We start from the raw sequence: 7,313 nt of genomic DNA on the forward strand, positions 1-7,313 counted from the left end.
CACAAGCTACTCCGACAATCAAGTTCGCGCATGACAACCTCCCTAAAGTGCAACTTCCTCGCCAAAGCATATGCAATGCGGTGCATGGTCGTGTTAGCAGAGTACTTAATTAAGTTTATTCATACGATAGGTTTGGGAAGCTAAGGTACTTTGAATAGGACAATGCCAAATAAAATTTATAACAGCGGAATTAAAAAGAATATGATAGCCAAAGTAAATCACAATGCAGGAAAGTAAAATAACCTCAAAATTCAGATCTTGAGAGGTTGATACAAACGTTGTTCTAAGGACAACCTTACACCAAAAACCAGAGTTTATGGTAGGACAACCTTATTTCTAGAAAGATCTTTGTATCAAGTCTCAAATCGAAGAGGAATACAAAAATAATTACAAACTGAATTAAAATAAATTGTAATAAAAAATGTATTGGTCTAGGGACAGCCATACACCATAAAAATGGCAGGGCAACTTTGTTAGAACAACTTTCAAATGAAATTGAAAATCAAGCTGATAAAGGAATAGCTGAAAATAAATTCTAAACTATTACAAAATTCTCACAAAGCTTGAATTAAATGATTACAACATTCACCACCATACATACATCCCACAAAAGAATAATTAAAAATTAGAAGAATAAATCAATCAATCACAACACAAGGGTTTATAGTGGTTCGCCTGTGTGTTCACCAACTGTTAAACAACAGCCACACAAAATGCTACTCCACTCCTAATATCCTCACACAGGGGATATTAGCGTTCACTAAAAATAGGTTTTCCCAGGTTCACCCAAAACCTTTACAATTGTGTCTTTGTATGTGGGCTTACACAATTAAAAAAAACCCCACTTCTGAGTTTTCCTGACTCTCCTCAGATAACCAATACAACAAGATTTTTCTGGCAAATCTTGAAAGAAACCAAAGCAAAAAGGAATTTACAATTAAATGTAAAATACTTGATTATCTCCTTCATTGTAGCAGCCCGGTAGAACCAAATCAGAGTATATGATTGAATGTCCAGTACTCAATTATAATGGTTCTAATTCTAATAGATTTTAAATTAAACCGAATAGGGCTTGCCTTAATTGATTTTGATTCCAAAGAAAGGGAATAATAATTCCTCTTATCAAATCAGATTAGAATAGCAGAAACAAAATCAATTAAAATAAAGCTAAGGAAAGAGAATATTAAATAAGCACACTTAGCTTAGATGGAGCACAGAATTATCTCTCAGAAGTTCGACGAAGATTAGCTTGAATAGATTAATTAATTCGATGATTTCTTTTGAGATTCGTGCACTATTTATAGGTGAGCAGATCGTGTCTTCGATTGTCCAGGGAGCTCTTCGACTAGTCGAAGCAATATAGATATTTGAAAGATCCGGGATAAGCTCGATCGTTCTACGATCGTTGAAGGTCACCTTCGATCGGTCGTAGGTCACCTTCGACTGGTTGTAGGTTTCCTTCGACTGGTCGAAGAAACTATAAACCATTGCTGGAATTCGAGTCGAAGATGTTCGACTGGTCGAAGATGCAGTCGACACTGTTCCTACGACTGGTCGAACAAATTCCTGGACTAGTCGAAACCTAACAGATTTTATCTGGAATTTGTAACAAACTCACGACTGATTGAGGAATTTCTTAGACTGGTCGAAGCAAGTCTAGGACTAGTCGAAGAAGGCCTAGGACTAGTCGAAGAACAGACCAAACTCATGTAAAATAAACATTCGGTTTATGTATCCGAAATGACCTACTTCTAAGGTCAACCTATGGTCAGTCAAACCTCAACTATGAATTATAGACATTGAAACATTAGGAACAAGTGACCTTGAAGTATGAGCCTTAAAGTCTTGATGTAGTTAAACTCTTGATGAAGCTCAACCTTGAAAGAGTCTTGAGTTCTTTACAAATTGCCTTGTACTCTTCTTGAAGTCTTGCAGCTTGAGTCTTGTCTTGTGAGCAGTGCTTGTTGTGAGCTTAGCTTGTTCATGAATGTTGATCCTTGAGAGAACTTCACTTATGCAAGTTATATATAACATAACAGTGATTTTGGCACCACAAATTTGATAACAGACAGGGATATAAACTATAGCACTTACAATCTCCCCCTTTGTCAAATTAGTGACAAAACACATAACCAAGATAAGCAAAAGTAAATCAATATTCAATATTCAATATTCAACATTCAACCAGTTTCATTCAACAAGCTCAAACATACTCCCTCTGACTCCCCCTGAGTAACATAATCAATGCTACTCCTCTCACAATCACAATCACATTAAGAACAAACCATTCTCCCCCTTTTTGTCACAATATGACAAAGGAGAACTAAATAAAGGAATACATGAGAGTAAACATGAGGAGTTATGAGAGTATAGCATAATAGTGATAGAGATACTCAGCATCACATAGAATAAATATCCAGCATAAAACATAGATAGTATCAAACTCTCAAGCAAACAAGTGCGAAGTAATAAAGTTATTACATACCAAAAAGTCTCATAGAAACTAGTCAGAACTAGAACTTGAAGATGGAGCAGGAACAGAGGATCAAGTTGGTGCATGCCTTTGTTCAAGCGCCTAAGATATTTGCGCATGTACTTGAATTTCAAATCATGAGCAACAGACATGTTTTCCAACTTTACATTTATATTCTCAACTTTACCTTCTAATGCACTCAGACGTGCATCAACATCAGATGGTACAAAATCTGGATCATTTGCCGAGTCAGAATCCCGTTCCTCAAAAATGTCATCCATATTAATGTCATCACCAGCTTCTTCATGACCACCACCATCACCACCACCCCCAGTTCAGGAAGTAGATCCAACTTCATCTTATTGATATTAGTATTGTTGAAAATCGATGATGGATAGGTGCCTCATCAACCGGCATATCAACTAACATATGTGTAGCCAATATAGTAATTAAATAGGCAAAAGGAATGTCACTATGACCAGGATGGAGTCGAAATCAAGAATGAAATGACAGATTAAGGATGGCAAACAAATCTAAGTACCATTGGAAATAGCATGGATAACACGAACCATAAACGAAGTCAAGTCAGATTTATTACCCGAACGAGGATACAGATTAGACACAAAGATTCTGTGGAGAATTCTGTACTTGGGTAACAAATACCTTGCGGGAAGCGCATTCCCTTTTTGAGTCCATTGAACATCCATGTTGCACAAGTCTCTAGTGAGCATACGTTTTTCGGCCATTGAGGATTTATCAGTTAAGTTATGGATAGGAATACCCTCATCATTCACAGGAATGTCCATAAGGGCTGAAATTAAATGACGATCAACGTCAAAAGGCCCTTCTCTAGTAGAAATTTTAAAAGTTAAATCATCCTGTGAGAAAGCACTAATACATGTAAACATGGATTGGGCAATGGACCGGTATGCAGGCCCACCCCAATGTAATAAGTTAACCCAACCTACAGCTTCAAGCATAGGAAGGATGTCAAAAGGTGCAATATGATTAACATCAACAGGATGTTCAACAATAACATTATGTGATCTAATGTCCCTAACATATGATGGATCATCATTGGGAACAAGAAGATGACGTTTAGAGATAGTGGTTGATCTGGAGGAAGAAGAAGGACCACGGGAAGTAGTTTTTCTACCTCTAGAAGCCATTTGCAACAAGGATTTCAAGGAATAAAAAAGTTGCAAAGGATTGAGAAGTGGGTTTACACAAAACAGATTTTTCAAAATCTAAACCTCAAATCTCAATGAAATTCAAAATAGAAAGCTTAATGCTTGAAAAGGAAGCAAACTAGACACAAATCTGCAAGAAAAAGTGATTTGGAACACTAACCTTGAAGAACAAGAAAGATGGGTTCGACAAGTCGAAGCTCGGCTCCAAGGAGAAGAAAGATGAAATGAGGAAGAAAGTAAAAATTCCCAATTTTAAGTGAAACCCGTGTTCTACGACTGCTCGTGGGTATCTACGACCGGTCGTAGGACGACTGGTCGTGTATACTCACGACTGGTCGAAGAAACCCCAAAAATTCAAATTTCTTGCAAATTCTACAAAAATTGAAATTCAATCTAGCAAATATATACACTATAATACAAGTAGGCATAAATAATCAATTTAAAATGCACATGCTAAGATTAAATTTTATCTTTTTGAACCTGCTTTTATCGAGAGGTTTTATGAAAATGTCAGCTCATTGATCTTCGGTAGGAATATATTCTAGAGATATAACTTTTCCTTCTACTAATTCTCTTATATAATGAAATCTAATGTCAATGTGCTTAGTACGAGATTGTGCTGAATAGGATTTTTGAAATATTTATCGCACTGGAATTATCACAATGTAATAACATAGAATCTGTTTAATTCCATAATCACTTAGCATTCGTTGCATCCAGACAAGCTGTGTACATGCATTACCAGCTGCGATATACTCAGCTTCAGCTGTTGAAAGTGATATAGAATTTTGTTTCTTACTAAACCATAAAACTAGACAATTTTCAATGTAAAAACAACCACCACCGGTTGATTTTCTATCATCTAGATTACCAGACCGCATCCGAGTACCCGCTAATTGGACACTAGTCTCATGAGGATACCAGAGACCGAGATTTCCAAATTGCGACATATCTAATAATTTGCTTGACAACGAATCAAGTGAGATTCTTTTGGATCGATTGATATCTTGTGCAAATACCAACACTTAGAGAAATATCAGGTCTACTAGCAGTTAAATATAACAAACTACCAATCATACTCCGATAAAGTTTTGAGTCAACATTTTTACCATTAGAGTCTTTTGAGAGTTTTAGGGTAGTACTCATAGGAGTATCGAAATTCTTGTCATTCTCAAATCCAAATCTCTTGATTAGATTCAAAGCATACTTAGATTGAGAAATGAATATTCCTTCAGGTTGTTGCTTTACTTGCAATCTAAGGAAATAAGTCAATTCCCCAACCATGCTCATTTCGAACTATGATTTCATCAAATCTGCAAACTCAGTAGTCAAGTCAGTACAAGTTGATCCATAAATGATATCATCAACATAAATCTGTACCATTAAGATATGATCATTATGTTTTTTAACAAACAGAGTTTTATCAACAGATCCCATTTGAAAATTATGACTTAAAAAAAATTTCGTTAGTTTCTCATACCATGCACTAGGTGCTTGTTTTAATCCATAAAGTGCCTTTTTAAGCCGATATACATAATCAGTATTTTTGGAATCTTTTCACCACGGTGTCCTATACCACCATGTCCGGCTTATGAGTCTTAGCGGATCGTGGTACTATGGTTAAAACGGGTCTTTACATTGGTAAGTGGTACCTTAGATTCAAGCAGTAGTGTCCATACATAGTAAACACACAATAGGCCAATCGGTTTGCTTGGTAAGTTCGATTGGTACGAGTACACGTTGACTAAATTGATATGGAGCGCATAAGCACCCCTTGTGGCCTAACCACTGTCGACAATCACTGTGCAACACGGATTCGTCGAGTTACCCAATGTGGTAAGAATAATTCAGCTACCTGTATAAGGATTGTTACCGATCGCCTGGGCCACGTTGTAGCCCCAATCTTACTCAGATGCAGTAGATAGACACATGTGATAATCATATCAGCATTTAACAAATAATCCAAATAAAACTCTCATTTAAACATTTCATCAACCACATTGAACATGTCACCAAGCACTTGCATTTTATCCATAAATTGCGTAGCGGTAAGCATGATTTCATGAAAGAAACTATACATATGATTAAGGTAATTGAGAATCCTATTTTAATACACTTAATAAATACAAATCATCAACATTTTCTCATTCAGACATTTTATCAAACACTTAGGTTACACTTCACCAAATATATAAACTAGGTTAGTTACACCATGTGTTTAGCAAATCCTTATACAAAGAGGTAAGCATGTTTATAATAACAATGAATCCTAGATCAGTAGACATGGCAAATACAAATCATATTTTCAAGTTCATTCAGACATTTCAACAAACACATGAGATGCATATTTTGTTCAACATAGTTCACACATGTATATTTTATCGAAAATGGTGTAACTAAGATCGTATGGTAGCAGTCAAGTCAGACATAAATCATTGTTGACATTGAAAGCATTGAAAACCATAATTTAAACGTTTATAGTTCGTACTTTTCACCAGAATACTTGATCCGGACTCGGTTCGAATCCTATGTTCCCGAAAATAAAACGTCGAGCACCTAAGCAATGAAATAAGTTTGCTATTTTGTCGATTACTCTATTTGGATCCCGAAATCAAGATTAGGGTTAGGATTTCTTACCCAAATCGTAGCTGACATGCATCGTGTGGCGTAACAGGAAGGCGATGCAGTGCGTGGAGTTGTGGGAAGGAATCCCAGCAACGATCTCCCGAACTCTTACTTCTCTCCTCACTCTTTTCTCTTCTTTTCTCTCTTCTCTCTCCTAGGGTTAGAGATATTCGTATGGAATGGGAATGAGGTAGTTTAAGGGCTTTATATAGGCCTAAAACTGATGCAAATGGCCCCTGGGCCATGGTATACTTAGTTTCTATCGAAAGGGCGTCTGTTTCGGGCAGACGGGGCTCATCTGGAGGTCCACTACTCACTTACGGTGTAGGGGAAGTTCCCTGACAACGGATCTATGCCAGGATGTGTTTTCGGTGCAATCGGATAAGCGGAACGACCATGAAGGACTTGTGTCAGATCAATGGTCGTAGGCATTCGATCGGGGCCACAAGTATACAGATATGTGCAGAAAAATTTTCCTGATCCACAGGTGAAGTTCAGTTAGAAACTGACAGTCCGAAATCCTCAATTTCGCCTGTGAGCGAATGACCTAATTCACTTAAGTTTAAGTAATTTTTCTAAGGATATTCGCGTTTCTCACATACTTTACTCAGGGCTCAAGTTGTGCGTTTCTGGATATTATTTGGGCTCGATTACTACGATGGTTGCCGAGCCCAATAAGGCGGTCATAACCCTATAATTTCACGGTCATCGGACCTTCGACATGCAGTCCAGATCTAATATAGAGTTTCAATATGCTCCCGAGAGTGACAGGCTCTTGGGGTTTCTCCTAGGTTTTTATATAGTGTTGAGTCAGTGATATTAATGGTTTTGGGTCTTGCCATTTATATAAATGGTGGTTCAAGCTAAATCCACCGATTAATTTGGTTTAGTACTTAATTAATCTTCGTCTAATTCCTACAGAATACGGTCCTTAGGGATTTCTGCCTGAGGTGGTACTCGGGTCTCTATACGGATTTTTTCGAGACGTTATAATCTACTCCCCTTAAAGAAAAATTTCATCCCCA

The sequence above is a fragment of the Magnolia sinica genome, chromosome 19 (genome assembly GCF_029962835.1).
Source record: "Magnolia sinica isolate HGM2019 chromosome 19, MsV1, whole genome shotgun sequence".
NCBI lineage: Eukaryota > Viridiplantae > Streptophyta > Magnoliopsida > Magnoliales > Magnoliaceae > Magnolia > Magnolia sinica.